At 45.4% G+C, this 25,145-nt stretch overlaps 1 protein-coding gene and 1 pseudogene across 1 annotated transcript in view; one reads left to right on the top strand and one right to left on the bottom strand.

The window, feature by feature from the left end:
* The window catches only part of NEDD4L (NEDD4 like E3 ubiquitin protein ligase), a 413,015-nt gene that overhangs the window by 250,373 nt on the left and 137,497 nt on the right, over positions 1 to 25,145 (bottom strand). The window lies entirely within an intron of this gene.
* On the top strand, positions 639 to 1,240 carry LOC116822704 (large ribosomal subunit protein eL20 pseudogene; annotated as a pseudogene).

Here is a 25,145-nt window from a genome sequence, read left to right as displayed (position 1 = left end):
ATTCTAGGATGCATTTCATCAGGCCCTGGTGACTTGCAGGCATCTAACTTTTCTAAGTGATTTTTAACTTGCTCTTTTTTTATTTTATCTTCTAAACCTACCCCCTACCCAAAAAGAATGTCAAAGCGTGCTCAGATTAACAGCACTTTGCATCTTCTAACAAGAGTCCTTTGAGCAGGAACAAACAGAAGCCTGTTTAAAAATAGTGTGCAAATGAAACTGTTAGGAGCCTAATTGGAGCGTTCTGTAAAAACAGCAGCAGTGAGAGCTTTGAGATGTCAAATTTTTGAAGTAAGACTTCTCAAGAAGCTCCAGAACATACTCAGTTATTTTCTTTTTATTACAGTTTTGTCAGCTCTCACGATATTTGGCATTTTGTCTTAAAGCCCCAGCTCTTGAAGCTATACAATCTGAGGAGAATGTCAGTTTTCATTTCCTGTGGAGGAAAGTGGAAAATTATGAACCCCTGAGAGTACGTCTACACAGGTGCTGGGAGCACTGTAGCACAGCCTGGGTTGACACACTCGTGCTAGCATACTAAAAATAGCAATGTAGACACCCAGGCTCTGACGATTAGGGAGGGACAAGCCTGAATGTCAAAGAAACATCTACAACAGCTGTTAGCATGCTAGCTGGAGCACAGACGTCCCTTCCTTTTCTGGGTGGCAGCGAGCGAGGCAGCACTATGGAAGCGTCGGGCACCCTGAGGGTGTACAAAGTTGTTGGGCGATGCCCTTCTACTCCTAAATGTCCAACACCACCCCTCTGTTGGATGCATATATCTTTGCTCCTAATCATGTTGTTGCCAAGTCCCATTTCTGGTACTCTGTCTCAGCTGAAGAAGTAGTAGTCTTCTGGGGAAATTGTGTACTGTGAACAGATATTTGAAAAGTCCCCTTTGCGGGTGAAAAACTTTGGTATCTGGCTACACTATGATTCTCGTAGTGTAACCCACAACATGTACAGGGAATAAAGAGACTTGACAACTGCTGGTGCTGTTACCCAGTGCTACCGTGGTATGGGTGCCCGCCACCATGCCCGTGTTCACCCTATTCAGATCATGAAGACTGAGGCGATTGCTGCTAGCAAATGCCATAGACCTGCAGTCAAGCAATGCCATGGTTCAAAAATCAAAGTTCTCTCTGCCACACAGAGTTCTGCATCATCAGCACAAACCAAGTTTCACCACCAAGAGACCAAATACATTCTTCTAAATGCAAGAACATTCTGTTTGTTCTGTGTTACAATAAAATTCTTAGGGGGGTAAAGGGGAACTAGCCTGGATCTGTCAACACAGGCTGTGAGATTCACTCCCACCAGCCATCAAGGCGTACCCAAAAAGGCTCAGAAGCCAGAAGGGGGGAAAAAAACAGAACCCCCAACAATTTATTTAAAATCTCATGATGATTGCTGGGACTCTATTCATGATAGCTAACATACGGGGATAGGCAATGGAGTTATTATATTTGTCATGAAACAGTTTATATAGTATCAACCTCATGTTATCGTACTCCATTTATAACAAATGGAAGAGGAGGAGTGTGCAGGCACATGAGAGAACAGTAAGACTTATGTCCCCACAACGGCTTTTTTCAGTTCATTAAAACACTACAGCCACCTACCCCCAAAATAAAGTTTAGTATAACTTGTGATCCAAGTACTTACATGCCAGGCCCCTCTTATGAAAGGAAATGTCATGTTTCAAAAACAGTACTACTATTTCAAAGAAAACTGAGGTCTTGAGCATGACTGCACTGCTATTAAAAGCAAAACGGCAGACATTCCTTTGTGATACCCAAGCCTCTCCAGTGAATATCACAGCACATGTGATTCTGACTACTGAGAGAACAACGTGCTGGGGGATATAATCTGGTTGCTGCTCTGATTTAGCCTCTTCTGACATTTTTCTTGAACAAAGGGGATTCTGAAGGTCTCTCTCACTCCCTTGCACAGACATGCACACATCCCTCTCTGCAAATCCCCGGGTAATATAAAAGTGAATGGTAATATTACACAGCTGATTATGAACATGCTTAGCAGAATTTGACTTCTAGTGACTTTTTCTAGAGTTGATCTTTGGGACCCACAAAGCCCTCAGCTGTGACTCCTTGTCCTCTGATTTCAGGGATCAAACATACTTCTGCTCATTAAAAAATAATATTTCTACCTCACAGATTGGCCTCTGAGACTTGAGATGCGTGGCCAGTCTATTGATAAACTGGCATGCACACGTCCATTTGTGGAAGAAAGGGACACCAACACCACTCAAGCTGCTTACACAACTTCTGTTGCTAGAAGCTCCAGCCAGGTGATTGTCCACAACTGAGCCAGCTGCTCATATCCATCTTCCCTTTAAAAGCAGCGAAGAATCCTATGGCACCTTATAGACTAACAGACGTTTTGGAGCATGAGGTTCGTGGGTGAATACTCACTTCGTCAGATATGGGTGAATACTCACTTCATCTGCTTTTATAGATCCAGACTAACACGGCTACCCCTCTGATACCCTCTTCCCTTTGTAGCCAAACTTAAAGTGCAAGAGAGTCAGTGTGGTATAGTGCAAGAAAGTCCTGCATTCTGACCACGGCATTGACAGACTCCTTGAGCCTTAGTCAAGTCACATAACCTTCCTGTGTTTGTTTCCTTCCTTTGTAAAAAGGGTTAGTATTTACCTTCACTGGGATATCAGGCTCTCTAGACAATGTTTGTAAAGTGCTAGCACAAGTGCTCACATTCAACAGAATGCATATAAAATCTTCCAGAAGCTACAGACAAAGCGATTCTCAGGCTCTAGTTAGTTCAGATTGAGAACTGCAGAGAATTACAGCATCATTTTCCAGATCACAGGGCATCATGCCCACTGGGGGATGCAAAGAACCAGCTGAAACTGGAGCAAAGTAGCAGCACAAGTTTCCTTCATGCTGCTCTGCTGACATGGTAGGATTCATAGATTCCACAGCCGGAAGGGACCCTTGTGATCATGTAGTCTGTCGTCCTATATAACACAGGCCAAGAACTTCCCCAGAATAATTTCTAGAGCAGATCTTTTAGAAAAACATCTCTATTTTAAAATGAACAGTATGATGAATTCACCATGACCCTTGGTAAAATTATTCCAATGGATGATTATTCTCACTGTTAAAAATTTACACCTTATTTCCAGCCTGAATTTGTTTAGCTTCAATTTTCAGCCATTGGATCATCTGCTATACCTTTACCTGCTAGATCACAGAGCCCATGTGAGTACTTACAGGCTGGAATAAAGTGACTCCTTAAACTTCTACTTGAGTGGATTACTGTAAGGCAGGTTTTCTAATCCTTTAATTATTCTCGTGGCTCCTCTCTGAACTCTATCCACTTTTTCCAACAGAAGAGAGCACAACTGAAGTTATTTTCCTGAAGAGGGGGCCCAGCTTTGAAGAGCTTGGGAAATGCTGCCCTAGAGCACTTTAAAATGTTGACAATTATGCACAAAACCTGGCACAAGCAACTAACTTACATTTCTCTTACAGAGATAAGCCATGAGGGAGGCAACAATACACTCCACATTCATTTTTATAAACTAACAATCAGTTCAATATTTAAGTGCTCTGAAGAATTTTCAGTGATTCCCTCCAAAATAGTATCTGGCTGTGCATGGTGATACAATCATGGCAGATAAGAGATGGTTACGTCTGGGTGTGGGGGGAAGTGCTTTGTTTTGCAAGCTCACCTAAACACATTTAAAGTTACAGTAAAGCCTCTGTTTTTTGTGTAGTCCAGAATGACTGGTCAATATTTGCAAAAGACAGAGCTCTATGTTTTGTTAGGAGATTTTTAAATGTAAAAGCTGTAAGGGAACTAAACAACACCATACCATTTTCAAGTTAATACTGGTGAACTTCTAAACATCAACACAATTTTTAAGAGCAACATAAAAAACTTACCAGAAAAAGTAAATAGCAGCAGTCACAAGACAGTTAAAAAAAGAAGCCTTGTTGCGACAGGATGCCTATTAAAATTATGTTTTCTCGCTATAAGCATTTCTTTTGCTTGGCTGTACTGTAGGAAGATGCAAAAAAGCACAAGGATTAGTTGCACCTAATGCTTAGGAAATATCACCTCAAACATTTTGCTTATATTTTGTCTATTGCACTTTGTCTTTTCTGTTTAGAGTATAAACTCTTCAGGGTACAGATTGTGTCTCCCTGTGTGTTTATATCACACCAAGCACATTCTGGATCCTTTCAGATAAGAAATAAGGCACACTGTTTTCTCCCTGTTATATAAGTCTCAGATATCACTCCGAAAACAAAGCATGAGGCTCCTACTGACTGCGCTCGAATAAAGAACCTGAAGAAGAGCTCTGTGTAAGCGCGAAAGCTTCTCTCTCTCACCAACAGAAGATGATCCAAGATATTACCTCACTCACCTTGTCTCTCGAATAAAGATACACTTACATTCAGGAGAAAAATATTTCCGACTTTTGTCCTTACCTTATTTCTTGCTCACAGTCAGAACCAGCAATGTACCATATCCGATAGGAGTAAAAGCTAGCAGTATTAACATAAATCCCAAATCTATTTTACAAGCAGACATACACCTCAGCTTATGTTTCCAGGCATTTAGCAAGGCTTTAACATAACTAAGCAGCTCTTTGAATACCTTCTATGTATAATGATGATTCATATCAAAGACAGCTACAAAGAAATGCCTGTGGGTGAAAGAGGAGTTTAAAAAACACTAAACTCCACCTATAGTGTCTCCACCCTTCAGGGTTTTAAAAGAACTACCTTGTGCTCTAATCCTCATAACCCTGCTCAATGTGCTTTCCATTTTGCATATTTATTTGCTATAGTAATGCGTGAAGAGCACAAACAGGTTCAAAAGTCTTCTTAAAAAAAAGCTAAACAAATTTTAATCTTTACATTTTTGTTTCTCTCACTTTGTCCAAATAAAAGCATAAAAATAAATGAAAAAGTTGACAAAATATTTTACTCCAGAATCTTTTTAAAAACAAACACACACACATTTACAGGAATGAAAACAATGATTTTAGCTCAGAACAAAAGTGCATCTGCCTATAAATTTGAATTTCCCGTATGTCATTACAATCCACTGAATTTTCTTAAATGCAAATAATCTGGAACTTTAACTAGAAGTGGAAGAAGAAATAAGCAAACTTAGTGACACTGGTGATTTTTAGGAGCAGAAAGTCAACACAGGCGTGCTGGGAAACAGCTGTGCTAATGAGCACTAATACCCTGGCTGCTGCGTTGATAAACAGGTTTGGTAGAGTTTAAACAAATAGACAACGTGAGGGACAAGCACAGGCAAAGAGGCTCCATTACTCATGTGCAGGCCTCAAACTTTAGATAGGCAACCAAACATTTCATGCTTAACCAAACCGTGTACACTGGATATCTCACAATGGCAGATTCACTAAAGAGAGTTCTTGTACTTCCATGCTACCAACTTGTCTAAGCAAATCATGTTAAATTTCTGTTGAACCCCACAACACAGGAAGTCAGTGAAATTAAAAGGTGGCAAGCTCAAAAATGATGAAAGGAAATTAATTGACATTCTGTGCAAAAGTGACTGTGGAATTCATCGTGGCCAAGAAATTAGCAAGATTCAAAATAGAACTGGACATTTATATGGGTAAGAATGTCCAGAGTTATAATTAATGATGCCAAAAATTTTGGGAGGGATATTAAACCTACTGCATCCAGGCTTACAGAAGTCTCTACCTATAGAGATAAGTCTGAGGCCTAATGTGGGAACAGATTATCCTACCTCTGCCTACTGCAGGGTTCTTACACCTTCCTATGGAGCCTCTAGTAATGGCCAGTGTCAGAAACAGGATACTGGAGTGGACTTGATGGACCCCAGGGCCGATCCAGTGTGGCAACTCCTATGTTACTAAGTGCAGAAACATGCAAATGAAGTAAATATCAAGGTGGTTTGCTCAGTCTGAATCTGAACCTTTCTACAGTATAGCATCAGGAAGGAAACTGGCAACTCCATGAGCAGGGAAGTTTAAAAAAAAATGGAGAAAAGGAGAATACACTATAATGAAAGTGACTTGCTCATCATTACTACTAATTTTAGGGTGGGTGGTTTCACTGGTTAGCCCTATCAGCTTCCCCTTCTGTTTCTTCTCCCAATACAATGATGCTTTTCTCTTGTGAAGATGAAAGCAACATAAAATCTGCTATTATGGTCAACCAGACTCTAGCAACCACACTACTACCCAAGAGCCAAAAAATGCAAGGGCAGTGGGGGTGAGGGAGTAACAGGCAATCAAGAAATGCAGAGGAAATCTGGAGATAGAAGTACACAACTCCTGATGCAGTGTGTTGTAGCCACGTCAGTTCCAAGATATTAGGACAAAGTGAGAGTGGTATCTATTGAACAGATCGTTTCATTTTGTTCAATCTTATACTGGGTGGTAATGCTCTGAGTACCTTTCTCAGACCTGAAGAGCTCTATGTAGCTCGAAAGCTTGTGTCTGTCACCAACAGCAGGTGGTCCAATAAAAGATATTACCTCACCCACGTCTCACACTGCCTACAGGTGATAGTGACAAGATCTGGTGTCTTAGAACTCTACATTAACAGTGTTTTTTGTTTGTTCCCGAAGTATTAAAAGCATAACATATCCCTCTGACAAGCCTTGTTACAGAGAAGAGAAATTGGGCTGCATCATTAGGGCTGATCAAGTCTGTAGGCTGAAGAGGAGTGTGAGGGAGCATTTGCCTCACACTGGTGGAGAAACAGTTAAAAGCAGCCCTGGGGAGGCTACGCAGCAGACAGCCAATCAGGGCAGAGCAGACTCATATATAAAGAAAGCTGGAGGCAAAGGAGTCAGTTCCCTCTTGGGAGCCCAGGGAGAAAGAACTGGATCCTTGAAGGGCTGAGGGAACCGCTAGAACCCTGGACAGAGCAGTGATGAGCCAGGTCAGGGGAGCAAGAGGGTGTTCCAGCCTGACTGGCTGAAAGACTGAAGCCTGGATACAAGGGCAGAGAAGGTGCTAGGGCTATGGGGAAGTGGCCTAGGGAAACGGACGGTGGGGGTTGAAGGAGATGCAGCATGTGGCTGCCGCCTAGAAGGTCCCTGGGTCGGGAACTGGGGCAGTAGGGGGGCCTAGGTCTTCCTCCGCCCCCACTTGCAACTGAGGGGAGTGACCAGTGAAGGGCTGCAGTTTGCCACTGAGACAAGTGGCTAGAACCTTGGGCTGCAGTCAGCCACAGAGGCAAATGGCTGGACAGATGACTGCTGCTCCCCCGGGGGGAGGGGAGGGGTGAGAACAGAATGGGGCATGGCCAGAGGGCTGTGTCCTGAAGAGGATGCTGCAATCCTTGACATGACGTGGGTCTGAAGCAGAAGTGACGGCAGGCGAGACACCACAGGATGATGCTGCCCTGCAAAAAGACTGAGCTAATTCCCAGATCAACCAGCAGGAGGTTCCACAGTGGTGAGTCCTACTCTTGTTACAAAAAGGAACAGGTTGGCCATCTGATAGTGCCCTATCTACAATAGCATATGAGCAGCAACCTTACAAAAAAGGTCCCCAAGATAATCTCTTAACTCTTGTCTCCAAAGGGCAGCACAGGATGCAGCTGTAGGGCATCAGATTATTAAATGCATCTTTCTGAAATAATCTAATGCAATTGTCTCATCCAAAGTGCAATACTGATGATGATTCCCCCCCCCCGCCCCAAGTGAAGAGCAAGACTAGCTATCATTACCATAAAACCAACAAAAGTTCTGAAGTGAACAGGACACAGATATGAAAGGAAGGAACTCTGAAAACCAATTAAAGAAGCCCACTTGAAAAATTGTTAGCCTATGCCCCTATTAAAACAAGAGATGTATTTTTAAAATATCATAACCTATTTACTTATGTTTCTACTCTCAAAACCCTTCAAAATTTATAGGCCAATATTCAGCTAACATGCATAGACATCACCATTTAAGTTATTAAACAGCTGAGGCTTGACCTAAGTATTTTAAAACAACTATTGCTCTTGGCCTTTCAGTTCAACAAGGATATTATTTCTTTCCACAGTGTAGTTCATTGACTGCGTGCCCAAAAGGAGAGGGTAAAAAAGTTTGTTACACGTCAAAGCCATATTGGCACAAGAAGAAATAGATATAAACTGGCATCATAAGTTAGGCGTCAAATTAGAGAAGGTTTTCTATAATCAGAGGAGTGAAGTTCTGGACAGCTTTCAAAGGAAAGGAAGGTTTTTTTTTACCTCCCCACAACTCATTTTAAGACCCACTTGAGACGTTATGGAGGGGTGGTATGATTGAAGACATTGCCTACAATGGTAATATTGCCACCATGGACTGCTTGTAGAAATATCTCAGCACCTGTGGAAAACAGGAACTAGATGAAGGAGGGCTGAGTTACTTAAGTGAATTTTTTCATCAGGGGCATGGTGGTGACTTGCCCACATGCTCAGAGATTCTAACTATACAGCCACACTGGGGATTAGAAGGGAACTCCACCGTCAGATAAGTAGAGATAATGGGTTTTTCACTTCTGTACAGTAGGGGTAGGATACACTCATTGCTTTGAACTAAGTAAAGAGTGGATTCTTGTAATCTGAAGATTTATATCAATTTAAAGGACTAAGCAACTCAACAGGAGGTTATAGGGCCTATTAGTGGGTCGGTGATTTCTGTGACCTGAGACATATAGAGATGGTCAGACTAGATCAGTGACTCTCAACCTTTCCAGATACTGTCCTTGCAGGAGTCTCTTATGTCTTGCATACCCAAGTTTCTCTTTTAAACTACGTGCTTACAAATCGAACCTAAATCAAAAAAAGATGTCTCAGAACACTTACTGAAAAATGCTGACTCTCTCATTTTTACAACATATAAAAATCAATTTAGAAGAAATATTATGATACTTACATTTCAGTATTGTAGAGCAATAAACAAGTCATTGTCTGTATGACATTTAGGTTGTATTGATTGCTAAGTGCTTTTTACGTAGCTTGTTGTAAAACTATGGAAAATGCTAGACAATTTGATTATCCTATGGAAGACTCTGGACTCCATGGAGAAGTCATACCTCATTGAATCACATGATCTGATGGTCTTTCTGGCATAAAGTCTACAAGTGATGGAAGTTTTTGTAGGTGTTTAGCTAATGCAAACTAAATTAAGACAGGGGACTAAAAAATCCTGCTCCCCTCCCCAACAGATATAGATGATAAACACACACACACCCCATATAATACTCATTCTAAGACAGTTCGTTTATAAAGCGCCCCCCACAAGATGGATAAATAAAAATGGAAAATTTTTATAACAGAGTCAGCAAACATTGGATCCTGGGCCATCAAGGTAAACAAACCATCCCGGCCCATCAGCGGCTTACCTTGAGCATCCACAGGCACACAGGTAAACCTAAGTAAACAAAGTGTTCTGGCATACCAGCTGCTTACCCTGATGGGCTGAGACAGCAACTGGTGGGGAAATTTTTTTGGGGGGGGGAGGAGAAGCTGGGAGTCAGGAGATTAACTCCTGTGACCACCCCCCACGTGACCCCACCCCAGCCCGGGACCCTCACACTCTCCCCATCCCACCCTATCTGGGGAGGGCCAGGGAAGGATGTTTCTGGCCTGGCTGGAGCTGCTCCAACAGGCCAGATCGGGCAGCACGGCTGCAGAGTGCTCCGGCAGGCTCAGCCACAGCCTGCTCTGGGGGCGGGGCCGAGAGGCACAGCAGCAGCTTGCCAGCCCCAGAGCCGCAGCTGCTTCGGAGGCTGGGGGAAAGCAGCGTGGCCAGAAGTGGAGAGACTCTGGCCCCGCCTTGTCCCTTCTGGCTCTGCTGCCTGCCTCTCCTGGCTCCCTCTGTTGCAGGGAGGGACTGTGTCCCACCTCTCCCTCTCTATACCCGTTCAAAAGCCAACCCCCTTCTCTGGTGCTTCCCTTTTTTACTAAAAAAATTCAGCTTATGAACGAGTATATACGGTATATATAATTGATGTCCTCCACGCCCACACACATGGCACTCCATGGATGCATCAGTTATCTCAGCAGAAACTCCATGCCTGCTTCCCCTACCCACTGTGTCACACCATCACTTGGTCAACACAATTCCCTACAAGCAGGAGTCCTACTCCTGTGAAAGCTCCCACTAAACTTAGTCAGCAGTGTGTGGATTCCTCATACCGTGGATGAGAATGACAATACCTTATCCCCTCCTCTGTATGCAGAGCCACAGATTGCGGGTTAGGGACTGGGTACCAGAGAGAGAACTCTGCCTTCCACACCTTCTAGCCAGGACTCTACAGGGCAATGTAGATCAAAGGTAGGTTGCTTTGAAGATAGTGTTTCAGACTGGACTCACTATGCCTCAGTGTTAAACAAAATATGTTATTTTTCCACAGGAGCATGCTGTAGACTGAATGAGCAAAATGTGCAACTGGATGAGACAGTAAGATCAAGAATATCCGTGAAAATGATTAATACATTAGACAGGTTAGCTGCACTAGAAGGAAAACTGGAACACGAGAGAGGAAGACACTGAAGAATGAATAGCAGTTCTTTACACTGTACAATGCATAGCTATAACAGGAAACAGTTCACATCTTGACTTTGAAGAGGACATAACTGGAGATCTTAAATGTAGAATCATCATAAGCTAAAGAAAGCGTTCTCTTTACCTAACTAGCAAAAAGGAAAAAGGTTCTTAATATTTATTCAGAGTCGTGAAACTGAAAAGTTTCACATAAAAGCGCTATTATTAGATGCCTGCGCCACCAAGCTCCACAATAGGAGAGAACTTGGCACCACAGTATTGCATGGGGTAGGGACAAAGTCCACAGAAGAGAAGCTGTGTCAATAGTGGAAAGCTAAACACACTTGGTATTTATATGTTGAAGTGCAGAGCTCAAGAACTGACACTCCACAAGTCATAAAAGACGGTTACTCACCTTTGTAACTGTTGTTCTTCGAGATGTGTTGCTCATATCCATTCCAGTTAGGTGTGCGCGCGCCGCGTGCACGTTCGTCGGAAGATTTTCACCCTAGCAAACACTCGTGGGTCGGACAGGGCACCCACTGGAGTGGATCGCCACGCGTATGGTGGCCTGGGAGTATTAAATACCCTGCAACCAGCAACTGCCCTATCAGTTGCTTCGTTAGCACGCGGCTTACCCCGACAGTGGGAATGGGACGAAGGTAGGCGGGTGTGGAATGGAATATGAGGCAACTCAACTCGACAGAACAACAGTTAAAGGTGAGGAACCAGTCTTTTCTTCTTCGAGTGATTGCTCATATCCATTCCAGTTTAGGTGTTCCCAAGCCTTATTAGGCGGTGGGGTCGGAGTGAGATACTGCCAAAATGCAAAAGCGCTGAGCCAGCAGGCTTGCAGCATCCCCTTGAACTGTAAACCAGAGCATAATGCGATGCAAAGGTATGGAACAAGGACCTATGGAGCTGCGGCGAGAGATCTCAATGGGTAGGAGAACACGAGTCAAGCAGGCGGACAACACGAAGATCTAGCCCTGGTAACGAAGGCAATAGTGAATCTGGACTTGGGGCAAGTGAAGCCAAACTATAACGTGGCGGATGACAGTTATCACCACAAAAGAATAGAGAATCCTCTGAGAAGCAAAAACAAGGATAGGCCATTTCCTACAGCGCATCATGCATACCAGCGAACACACAACTTGAGGCGATGAGTACGAATGTAATATGATCCATAATCACATAACTGACGAGAGCTGTAAGACAATCAGCAGAGAGCAACCAGTTGTACCACAACAGACGTTACGAGTGATGGAAAAACAGGAAAAGGGCAGAAACAACCACTGGAGAGAAGACGAAGATGAGAGACGTAAACTGACAACTCAGTTATTGAAAAAGAGTCGCATGGTGGGAACCACACCGAGAAAAGAGACATAGAGCTCAGAGAGAAGCATCGTCACTAGAGCTAGGATGTAATGGCGACGAGGAGCTGTCTCAAGACAGGTCCGCAGCAAGCAGGATGCTAAAGCTCACGAATGGGGGAGACACATAAGTCGGATTAAAACATGTGAGAGCGTCCCCTAGTTGCGGGCTGGGCGGTGTCTAAGGAGTGATAAGTGCTCCCAAGCACCTTCGAGGAACCACACTCGAAACATCACGAGAGTGAGAACACAGACACGATCACACGCAGCCTAGGAGAAAGGATAAGATGCTGCCAACGATGTACCCTCAGACGATGACACCAACACACGAGCATAGCTAGCTAGACTACGATAGGACAGACAGAGGTATACCACAATAGAGCGGAATTACGAGCACACATCAGCAGGAAAGCTAAGTATAAAGCATCTATCACACATGTAGAAGAAACGCTTCGCCAGGCAAGGTACGTTGACCAGGTGGAAAAGCTTCCTGCTACCCTGACTAAGTCACACCGCAGACAGCCACACAGCCCTGACGTGAAACGAGACGCAGGATACCAGGGCTCGGACGAAAGATACTGCCGATGCTCTGACGAGTCATGAGCGCGTCGAGGAGTCGAGAGTGCAGGGTAATATTGGCGTTGACTAATGGACAGAGACACAGAACCACCGACATCGTGCGAGAACCACTCCATGGTCTGGACAACAGAGCACTGGAGTCGGACACATGAAGCATGGCCCGCAACACATGATAGCACCTGCTGAACCAGTTTGAGGCAGGATCCCAAATGAAACACAGGGACCGATCGTGAGATACACTTCTATGGGTATGAGAAACAGGCAGATACGAGATCAGGCTCCGCAACGGGAGAGAGACCATCTGGTAAGAGAAGACAACGGAACACACAGATGGACATGTAATCGGATATCCTTAATTTTCGATCATATACAAGCGGATAAAGACGAAACAACCGCGTCCAATATGTGGTGGAAAAAAACTCCAACTGCCCGCCGCAAATTAATGACAGCACATGGGACAGAGAGAGACAAACTCACAAGAACGTCACAGGAATGGACTGCGCATTGAAGGTCAACAGGCATCCGAAATGAGCCCTGGGCGACCGCGATAGACCAGAAATATATCACAAAAACAAACAACAACAAAATTAAACATGATCGTTTTGTTCTTTTTAGTTTTATATTTTTGAGTGATAGGTGGCCTATGCAAAAGTGCCAAGAGATGGATGGAACCATTCTTGATATAAATTGAGGAAGGAGAGCGCCATGCTTCCTCCAGGATTTCTTCATAGGAGCCACTATGGCCATGTGTGGCTGGCCGTTAATACTTTGTACAGTCGCCACGGCCCTGCAGCTGGCGGTGCTGGAATCCCTGGACACGCACGGCGAGACGATGGTGTCCGTCACGCGGATAGAAGCGGGAGCAAATACCTGACCGCACATTCTGATGGTAGGGTCGGTGTTATTGCTCCCACTCTTGGGTGTTTTTGTTACTAGGGGTTGCGTAAGCTGCGCGAGTGGTAGAAATAGGTTGAACTATTCGTGACCATAGGGCCCCTCAGTCCGGGTGGAACCGTTTGCAGACTTCGGATATACAGTGCCAATTGCCTGAAACGGCGGTTTTGTGGTTTAAGGTTCAGAGGACCGGGTCGCTAATCGGAGTCCAGGATAGCTCGCTTGAAAGTACCCTACCCCATGATGGACCAGAGAGATACAGTCTCCAAGTAGTGCAGGCATCAAGACCATAGACATGTGAATTAAGGTCCCGCGAACGATAGCCTGCACACCGAGAGCTCGACTTTTGTTGCTCTTGGGAGTCTCCAGATGGGCCAATCGTCCAGATACGGAACACAACGACGCCATCGGCTGAGCATATGGAAGGCGCCTATGGCCAATCGGCACTTGGGAAATGCCTGATGGTGGGCTGTTGAAAATGGCCCAACAGCAAGAGACACGTAAACCGCGAAGTACTCCGACGGTTGGCTAGAAAGTGGAGGTATCTCCGCGTGCAGAGGGCAAGATGGCATTGTGAAAGTACGCGTTCCTTCATAGCGAGGAGGCATACCAGACTTCAGGATCCATGGACAGGAAATGGTTTCCCAGGGAATAGCCATAGGCGGAACTTTCAACCTTACATTAAAGCTGGTTGAATTCCTTGGTGGGGTCTAGGACAGGTCTTGAGACCGTCGTAAGCGGGTTGGGGTTAGGGAATTAAGGGAAGTCAACACCCTTTGCCCATCCGTCCATCACGCTGCACCCTTGAAGAGGAATTGGCGCCCGAGAGGGAGCTCTGAAGAGGGACAGGGTTGGATACAAAGTGGTAAGGTGGGCCCCCATGCTTCACCCTATTGTGTAGAAGACAGACGAATGAAAATTAACTGGGACCACGCCAAAGAACCTGAACGGAGGAGTGGGATCAGGCCTCGTAATGCGCGTACGCTTACACCCTTCGAGTGCAATCTTCGCAAAGATTGTCTTTGGTCCCCGTAGCGATTGCTGAGGGGACCTCGATTTCTTTGCGCCTCTCGGGGGTCCTGACGGTCATCTGCGACCAAACGTTCAAGCCAGCGTCCGGTCCTGCCAAAGCCCTATCTGTGAGCGAGGGACACAGAGAGTGTGGTGAGATGTGGCTGGGGAACCGGATAGGGCCTGGCATGTAGTGACGTTGGCGTATGCACCGCCGAGAGAGATCCGATGAGGACCTGTTGTCCATTTTCAGGGATTTCCCAGGTCTGGGGTTGAGTTCACCGCAAAGAGGTTGCAAACCTGAATGCCTTAGCAGGATGCTCCTTAAGTAACAAGGCCTGGAGGGAAGCTCTGCGGCACCGTGTCTTCTCTTCCTTCAAGGCCGGGCAGTGAGCTCTTGGCGGAGTCCTTGATGGAGAAGCTCCATTAAATTTATCCATCGCCATCTGGTGGTACGGATATAGGGAATGTGTGAAGCAGGGCTCATGATTGCTACGCAGGGCTTAGAAAAGCGCTTGCACAGAAGATACAGCGCCATTCTCTTGACGGAGTGAGTGCGGTACACTCAGACGTTAGGTCCCAACACTGACAATTTCCGGGCGTGGTCCGCGGGCTTAGAGCCAGGTTTCCCATATCACTGTTCTAACCAACTGGATGACCAGTGAGCAGGAGAGGACGGCAAGCACAGCACGTTTTCGAACATGCTCACGAGAGTATATGATCTAATGTGTACACGGGAACTGGTCCTGAATAAACCATGGATAATTGTGTGTCCTCAGTGGGTGCATACCGCCGCATAGAAACAGTCACTACCCGGTTCCGTTCGCTCCAGGACTCCTGCACCTGGAGGTCCACAATATGAGTGGCTATCCATCACTTATATGCGGGAGGTCCTGAGAATGAGGACCCTATTAAGGGTGTATTATGAATGGGCATATCTCCAAAGATTCATTGCGAGTGTCTTGAGCATGAAGAGGATAGTCCAGCAGAGAGATGGTTGGCACAGACAGGTTGACGCTGGATCGCTGGGAAGGCCATGGAGGTGCTGAAAAATCATGGTCAGAGTCTTGGCTACTTTACGCAAGTACGCTTTGCCACAACTCTTGGCACCATTGGATTCCGTACCAGAAGGGCACCTAGGTACCTGGAAAACGATGAATTCCAGACCTCCTCACCTAATCAGGCAGTGCCTGGTAAGGTCGACTGAACCTCGAGGACGGGAGCGGTACGGCAGTCACAGCGCTGTAGCGGTGATGGGAGCCCAGAACGGTTGGGCGATGGAGGATATTATCAGGGTGCGGTGAAAACGGGAACACCTGATCTCGGTGTGTCGGACGAGTGTGAATCCGGTGCCGAGAAGATGGGAGACGCTGACGCATCCAGGAGGCTTAGTCAAGCGGAGACTATTACGCACCGGCGGCGCCGGGGATCAGGCAGCATCTCTACTCTTCATGGCAATGAAACGCCTCGCGGTGTGGAGGCCTCTTGGAGATTCTTCTTCAATTTAGATGTGGGTTGTTCTGCAGCGAATAGGTTTAGCTGAGATATCAGTTAATTAAGCTGTACATCGACGCATTCGTAGTAAGTCGTGCGTACCGGGAGCTGTCAGGCACTCGGAGTATCTGACATCACTGTCCAACGTGGATAAAGGTATTGGACTGAGGGCAGCTTGACCACGCCAGTGTGTGGCGGGCATCGTCGGTGCCGGCGAATCCGGCTTAGACCAAGCTTCTCTGTCCGTGGTGCAGATTGGCATGGGAGCAGTAGCCGGAGCAGAGGGGAGCTTCGACAACAGTCGTGCTGCGTTGCGTTGAGCAGCCATTGGCAACTGATTCGACGGCCCCTTGTGGGACCGGGATCAACGGTGCCGGCGATCTGTCAGGTGACACATGCTTTGTGAGGTGTTAATGTGACTGGGGATCGCCGTGATAGATGAGCCCTCTGTGGCTGGCGGTGCCGTTGGGCCCCACGGAATGGCGAGCAGATAGAGGCAGATGAAGCTCAACCACAGTGGGCAGCCAGGAGCAGTCAGTGCACACGGAGATTGAATCGACAGAGGGCCCTTGTGTGGGCTTTAACTCGGTGAATCAGTACGGTGTTATAGACCAATCCTTTTACTTGGGTTTGAGCCGCGAGTGACGCGAACACCGAAGATCTTACAGACGACCAGGAACAATCCGACATCAGATGGTAGCCTCTTACTGGACTAGAGGTGTCAGTTGGCACGGAAAGAAACAGCATGAAAGCATGGGAAGCTCAACCACGGCGCATGCCGGGGGAGGCGGATCCAGGCACTGGCAGATATCGACGGCCTCACTGCGGGACCGGAATCAAGGGTGCCGGCGTCCTCAGTGTCCTCTGGCAGGTTAGTGCCGGGGCCGTAATCGCAACTGTGAATGTATCGGATATCTCTGGCTGCCGGTGCCCATTGGCCACAGAAGCAGCTGGGGAGCAGGAGCGTCAACCCACGGCGCGTGCGGGGAGCCTGTCGCCACTGCCGTTAAGGGGAGTAGCGTAGGCCGCAGTTCCTCAACGTGCATCAGATGGAGCTTTACTGGTAGCGGTGCCCAGTCGCTTCTGTGCGCGGCAACTTTTTTTATCAGAGCATGCCGGTGGTCGCATAGCGGGGATCCAGGGTGACGTATGGAAGCGCTTCTGTCTCGCGCCTGAGTAGCCCGCCAGGCTTTGCAGAAGGTGGAGGGAAATGGAAGTGCCGCTCCGCATAGGTTGTTGATCGCCTCTTTAAAGGATACGCGTGCAAAATCGGGGGCACTTTCAGGAGTTTTGACTTGGCAATCCGCAACCGAGGCATCCAGAGTAGCAACAGGAGGCCTCGTTGTGGATTTCCTGTAGGGCTAACTGGCCCAGCGGAGTGGGTGTAAAAGACAGATGGACCCGCAGGCAATCGGACTTAAGAACCGGCTGAGTGCGCATGTGGGCGATGGGCGTCACGGCACCGGTTGGGCAGGAAAGGGGCTACTCCGTGTACACCCCGTAAGTACCGGTTGTAATCACTGAACTATGTAAGGAGGAACAATTGGCTGACGTTCGTATACAAGGATTGATAATCTAGAGTTTTACTTGAGTACGGGTACACAAGAACTACGAGTAGCTAGGAAGCGGAGGTCAGGCTTAGGCTGCGCTCCAGACTGTTCGAGCGACCACCGGAACACGGGCGGTAAGAAGGAAATGAAGGGTGGCTGGGTCGACGCCAAAGGGGTATTAGATAGTCTGGCACCTATAGCGGCGCCAACTACAGGGGGCGACCTTGCCAACCCACCGAGTGTGTTGGCACTAGGGTAAAAAATCTTCCGACCGAACGTGCCAGCGCGGCTCGCACAGCACTGCATCTCAACTGGGAATGGGATATTGTCCTAATGAGCCAGCAGGGGTCACGTATCAGACACATACACTTCTACTACATGCACCAGTCTAGGCACATGTACTAACCAAGTAATTAACAGCAGGAAGGCCCAAACTCACTCTTCAGAAACAAAACTATTCTTTAAAAGATCTGTAATTTAGAAAACTATGCTCAGCAGGCGGCCAAAACAAAGGTTGTGTTCAGCAGTGGCTGAGCACCACCGTTTCAATCTCAAACATTTGAGAGTTGCATCATGTTCTTCCAGACATGAACCTTGCTGTGACAACTCAAATCTTTGTGACGTATTAGCCAGGTCACTGAGTATCCTCTATTTGAAGCTACTCTTGCAAGCTAGTCTTAGAAAAAAGGCTATTAAGGAATGTGGCTACACAACTATTCAAAAACCTCCACCCACAATAGTCTGGGATGAATACTGCTTGATTATTAGCCAGGAACTGAATTTTGACATTAAATATTACTGGGGGACTTCTGATTGTCTAAGTAGGCCCTTTCAGAATGTTTTTTCCCTTGAAACTGAAGAAATGTTTTTGAATAGAACTCATTATTGGCAGTAAACATGCTTCCTCCTTTGGTTTGCTGATGGGGAAGATATTTGTTTAATGCTGGGGTGAGGTTTGAAGGTTACATCCGTATGCAATTTCAAGGATGGAATTTGAGATTGTTGCCATTTTCTTCAGTTCTAGTTTGTTAGCTGGTCAGAAACCAAGAGCTGCAAGTGCCATATAAATTTAATTCTTGTAAAATAGTTCTATTACTACATAATTAAGGGGATGTACACTAAACATTACACTCATGGAAGTAGATTACAGAGCTTAGCAGCAGCTACTCAATGAAGCCTCCTCCTTCTGCCATCCCATGAACAAAAAAAGGTCTTGCTGGACAGATTGAGGAGCAAGCTCAAAAGATAAAGCTGCAGATCAACAGACCTTATTGAGGGCTTTGAGATAGGTTCAGTTGGACTTGTCCCCTAGAAGGGGTTTGTTTTGTTTTTATTTCACATACAGATTGTGTGAGATTAGGCCAGAGGGCTGAGTCAGCAAAGACCCACCACAAACCAGTAGAGGGAGCGTATAGGCACACGCACTTGGCCACAGGGCACTCGAGAGAGGTGAGTGTGACCCCATTACACCTACATTTAAAGAACGTTAATATTTCCATGTCAAGCACTCAAAAGTTAGGAAATGCCAGAATTAAGGTTGCCCATGTTTTTAGATGGCTCAGACTGCGCATTGGGGTGAGCGATTTAGACTCGTGGAGCAGATGCCTGATAAGGTTTGGAGGGCCACTGGAAGATGTGTAGGGAATGAGGCAGGGTATTTGCAGGAAGAGAAGGGATGGTTTCATGGGTAAGTAACTGAATGATGCCCTAGAGAACTAAATGCTATCCCTGCCTCTGTCAGCGAGCTCTTATGTGATGCTAGTCCACGGGAGGAAAATGTTTTGGCCTGAGGGCCACATCTGGGTATGGAAATTGTATGGTGGGCCATGAATGATCACAAAATTGGGGGCTGGAGTGCAGGGGGGTGGATGAGGGCCTCCGGCTGGAAGTGCAGGCTCTGGGGTGGGGACAGGGATGAGGGGTTTGAGGTGCAGGAGGGGGCTGGGTGGGAGCAGAGGGGTAAGGAGTATGGGAGGGGACTCCAGGCTGAGTAGGGGATTGAGGTGTGGGAGGGGGTACTGTCTCTCTGGGCATGGGGTGTGGGCCAGAAATTAGGAGATCAGAGTGCAGGAGGCAGTTCCGGACTAGGGCAGGGAACTCCGGGCTGGGACCGAGGGATTTGGAGGGGGCCCTGGGATGGGATAGCGGTGAGGCTGACTGGCCTGTAGTTCCCCAGATTCTCCTTCTTCCCCTATTTTAAAGATAGGCACTATGTTTGCCTTTCCAATCCAAATACCCCAGGACATAATGGGGTCACTCAGACAATAAACCCAATTGTTGCAATGCAGTGTTGACCTACATACCCTAAAACCACAAACTCTATAGTCTTTCCAGTTCTGGGAGAATTCAGTGGTCACCCTCAACATGGTGCCACATGACACCATGATAAATATCCTTGTATCTACTCCTCCACACAACAAGGAGAACTGCTACAAATACACCAACCTGTAAAACCAGAGGTCAAAGTACATGTCACTTGCTACACTGTTGTATGTTTTAGCTACAGGACATAAGTGTTTCCTCTTTCAAATCCTCAGTGAAAACAAAGCAAAGTATAGTTCACCCTGTTAGTGTTGGTAAAAAAAAGTTTTTGAACAATGTATGCGTTTGGCTGCACTTTAATTTTATTCCCTGCTTCTTTGCACACTAAAATTCTATTTTTGGAAACCACAAAGTATCTTTATCAGTTTACCCCAAGCACTAAGGAATTCATAGCGGGAGGCAAAAATCCACCCATACAACAGACAACACTGTGGCTGACTACTAAAATGGTCTTTTAAGGCCTCCCTCGGCAACACAGCTCCACAGTTAGCTTTTCTAATAGCCCTCGTGTCTGACTGTTCAAATTCAGCAGATTGCAGGTCCTCCTCACCCTGCTGCAGCTTTTTCTACTTCACAGATATTACGCAATACATAACAGGGAACTATAACCATGGGGATGTTTTTCTGGTTAAGATCCATTCTAGTTGGTAAAGACTGCCAGCATCCCTCCAATCTACCAAAACAACATTCAACAGTTATTCTGTACCTGATGAACCAGTAATCGAACCTTTCCCTGGTGCTGTTGAGGTGACCAGGTTACAGCTCTATAAGCCAAGGCAGCAAGGAGTAGGCTGAATTCCCCCGAATCAAGATTGACATGTCAACATCGCCAATGCTAACCTGCCCTTGGGAAAGAATTTGAAGAGCTACATGAGATAAAGTCCTGTGTTCTTAAAGATGCAAGTGTCATGCATCTTCCCTGACCAGCCCACACCGACATCGATGAAGCACCCCAGTGAGCAATTAGCCCTTGCATATCCAAGGAAATAGTATCTCTTTCTGTTGATGTACTCACTGGCAAGGGGGTGGTTCCATAACAGGGATATGCAGGAGATCCCACCAATCAGTGCTTGTTTCTCAGGCCCAGAAGCAACCCTCATGAGAATTATGCTGCACTCAGGAGGGCCATGCTTCTTACAGATAGATGGCAGAGACTGCAAAACTCCAGGATTGTGGGAGTTTTTAAAAAATGACATGAAAATTATGGGCTGTGGAAAGTATGGGATGGAGAAAGTGGTATGGTGGGAACTTGACCCCGAAGCTTCCAGAAATCCTTAGGCAAATCATTGGTATCCCACAAAAACGTCCCACAAAGCATTTGAGCCAGCCTGCAGTGCAGGGCACATTGGGATACCTACCTGTGATTCGCCGCATTTGACACTGATACAAGCACTCCCATTAAGTGCACACAGTGCTGATGCAGGCATCAAGAGTGTGCATGTGCCCAAGCAACAAACTTCAGCAACTGTACACAGACACAACTTACTTTCTAGTATAGACATGATCTGAGAGAGAGATCTGTGTGGAACAGTGATCCGGAGTCACTGGAAGTAGCCCATAAGTGGAGCAGTAAATTAGGGAACCATAGGAGAGGAAGGAGATGCAGAAGCAGCCACATAAGAGAGATCTGGGAGCAGAAGCAATCATATGATCCCCCAGACCTTTTAAAAAAATATTCTGCTTGACAAAATGTGGGTTAATTCAAACTGTTGTGTGTAGCTCTAGCCACCTGATATCAGTGTTCTAACAAGAAATGAAACTAACAGAACTTTTAATGAAAAACTTGGCATATTTTACACATTGTGCATATGCTGCAAATAGCCTCTTTGCTTATTCATTATAATTAACTGCAGAAATGCCCTGCTTTCTTACACAATCAAAAACTAGTGGTGTACAAGTAGAGCTGATCCCAAAGTGGGACTGGGGCCTTCGATAAATTCAGCAGTTCCGTTTTCTTGGCATTCATTAGAACACAGTGTTACCTGTTAGCCACTTACATACATTCAGAAATACTTGCGCTTTGGAATGCTTTTTATCCTGAGAAGCTGCATTCCAGAAAACTGTATTCCTAGGGCTCAACGTATTTGTTCTACTGGATTTAAAAAGTAGCTCAGGTGCCTCCAGTATAGACTTACCTACAATAAACGATCTCCGTAGCACAGATTATTGATAATATGCTTTATGAACTAGTACAATAGCATGGCAAAGCTTGTGTTGAGAAGAAAATTCACTATTCAATCAAAAGAATCCATGTTTACACTTAAATACTTGATACCTCACTTAAAAAACAAACAAAAAAAAAAAAAACATTTCCTGCTCTATTTTAGGGAGACACTTGATACCAATTGCTGCAAGGGAAACAAAATCCTCAACTCTGGCCTAGGAGAGTCAAATTTTTACATAGTTCATTTTAAGTGTACATATATACAATGAAAGTACTGTAATGAAAAATAAAAGGCATCTGAATTCATAGAAGAGTGTCCCAATAGAAATTCTACTTGTGCTACTTCTACCCATTATTTCTAGCCAGTAGAAAATTATCTGATAGACAAAAGATGATGATATTCTTTGTGACGCTGGCAGACCAGCTGCCAGCTCATGCCAAGGACCCTAGGCCCCAGCTGAACACTGTCAAATGCATAGCTGGAAACCAGTCTTGCTCACCTGTGTGTTAGCTTTATCAAAACAGGTGTTAGTTTTATAAAAATGTACTTAGTGTTAAGACTTTATGAAATGTTTGTAGGATGCTGCATGTATTACTCTAACTTAACATCTGTACCCCTTAACATCTGTTATAAGGTTATATTAAGTGTTTGCATGGTAAACCTCAGTAACTGCTTTTTTTCCTATTTCATGTTGAGTTACACATTAATTAACATAAGGCTGGTTTCCCATAGGAGATGTTAGGTTCTGCACACAAGAAGGCCAACTGAAACCAAATGAGCCACTGGGAAACAAAGGAAAAAAGTCTTTGATTGCTCCCCTCCACCCTTACACCGATGAAGAGGAGATGTACATGAGGACTCAAACCATCAGCTTGAACTCTGGGGGGAGGGAATAAAAATCCCCGACAAGAAGGAAACATCTTTATGCTGCTTAGACTCTGAGGGGCAAATATTTCTAAGTATAAGCAAGGGATCCCCAGTGTTTGCCCTGGGTTAGCCTTAAAGCTTCTATAATAGGCTGTATATTACCTTTTGGAACCTAAGACTATCATTCGTGTGTGTGTGTTTACCTGCTTTAGCCTTATATATAATGCTCATTTCTTTTACTTAGTTAATAAATCTTTAGTTAGTTTATTATAGAATGGCTACAGGTGTTGTCTTTGGTATAGGATCTAAAGTGCAAATGACCTGGGATAAGTGACTTGTCCTTCAAGAGCACGAACAACATATTGGTATGATTTTTGGTGTTGGAGACAAAGGCAAGCTTGCCTGGGTATCAAGATGGACCAGAGTCTGAGACTCCATGTTAAGGCTGTTATAGTACTTGAGGAGTTCACACTAGATACTTGGTTGGTGAAATATAACTACAGAATTCAAAACCAATTTGGGATTTGTGCCCTGCTTCTTAACGGTCTGCCTTGAGGTTCATACTTGTGCTTCTGAGCCACTCCAGATAGCCTGACGCTTCCTTATCATCACAATCTAAATATGGCAGTTCTTTTCTTATAGAGTCACATATTTCCTATGTACCTGTCACCAGAAACATCTTGGCACTAGAGATAACCAAATATATCAAACATACTCTGAAAAGCTTCTCCCCATCTTAAATTAGGCTATGGCTGCGCTAGACAGCTTGCAGCTGTAAGCTCTTTAATGTAGCCATTCTAAGCCGATGTAAAACAGCTCTTCCGTCAGCTTAACTACTCCAACCCCTCTGAGCACCTGTAGCTATGCCAGCTCTCCCACCAACATAGCCCTGTCCACACCGGCACTTATGTCGATGTAACTTATGTCGCTCGGGGGGTGGTTTATTCACACCTCTGAGTGATCTAAATTATGTCGACATAAGCTGTAGAGGAGACAGCCTTTAATTACTAGCCAGCTTAGGATCTCTTTGACTGATATTCCAAAAGCCTGACGCAGGCCACTAGAACTCAACCATGAGAAGTTAGCACATACAAAGACAAGGCTCTTACACAGAGTCCGAGAAGTATTAAGGCAATGACTCATCCCTATCTCACTGTGTTAAACATTTCATGTGGGAAAGAGGTCAGAATGGCCATTCGGTTAAGACTGATTACAACTTCCCCCAGCTTTCCCCATGCCCCCAAAAGACAGACACTTCAGTAATGATCACAACAAAATGGGGATAGCTCTCAAGAGTGGATTGGGGGCGGGGGGGCACAGCCACTTTTTATAGAGCACAGTGTATGTACCAATGATTTCTTTGATGGCCACTGAGTCCAATGTCCAAATGACAGTCCCATTCACAGATAGGGCAAACCCACACACTAGCAATGCTCTAAATCCGAGCAGCAGATTCTTTCCTTCTGACGCCAATCACCACAAAGCTTGATCCAGTCTGCCTCACTCCATCTACAAGTTGGCTCTGCCAACCGGAGGGGCATTCTGCACTCCTTCCCCAATCATCCACAGAGATTCCAAAGGATATTAAATCATCACCACCTGAGTCTTCTCTTACTAATCAACATTCCCAGGAATGACATGCCAGAACAATTTAACACTTCCACATTTGTCACTCTGGCTTGCCATCTTATTCAAATAATTTTATGCAAGCATCTGATACGAAAACTTTAGTGTTTTGTTATGTTTGACGTAAGTCATCAATGCTTCTGAGCCATATAGGAGAGGGGATAAAACATCTCAAATACGGATTTTCACTTTAGTTGAGAATTTGTTATTATTCAAGGCTCTGTCTTGCAAAAAGGTCAAAGTTCCTGGGTGCTTTGCTGATTCTGCTAGTGAGCTCAGTATCAAGATCTACATTGCTGGTAACAGTAGAGCCAAGGTAGCAAAATTGGTCAACAACATCTGGACAAATACCATTGAAGGTGACATCTTGAAACCGGTTCTGAAGAGCCTTGGTGCATAACAGCCTTCAAGTTTATTGCTAGCCCAAAGACTCTACATGAATCAGAGAACTCGGTAATAAGATGTTGTAGGGCATCAACAGTGAGAGCCACAAGGGATGAATCATCTGCAAACAGGTCTTTATGATGATCTCCTTCACCTTTGTCTTAGCTCTGAGCCTTGAAATCTTTAAAAAACCTCCATTATGTCTACTGCTAAGACAGACACCGTCGCGAATATCATGAAACACATGTTGAATCAGGAAAGAATGTAGGAGTCAGTACGCAACCCTGCTTCACTCCACTGTTGATGTTAAACAATCTCCAGTCAATATCTTCATTTTCATACATCACAGTTTCTTCATG

Source organism: Chelonoidis abingdonii, chromosome 6 (genome assembly GCF_003597395.2).
Source record: "Chelonoidis abingdonii isolate Lonesome George chromosome 6, CheloAbing_2.0, whole genome shotgun sequence".
In the NCBI taxonomy this organism is placed as follows: domain Eukaryota; kingdom Metazoa; phylum Chordata; order Testudines; family Testudinidae; genus Chelonoidis; species Chelonoidis abingdonii.
Note: the sequence above shows the minus strand (reverse complement) of the source record. Positions and strands in the feature narration are given on the sequence as shown.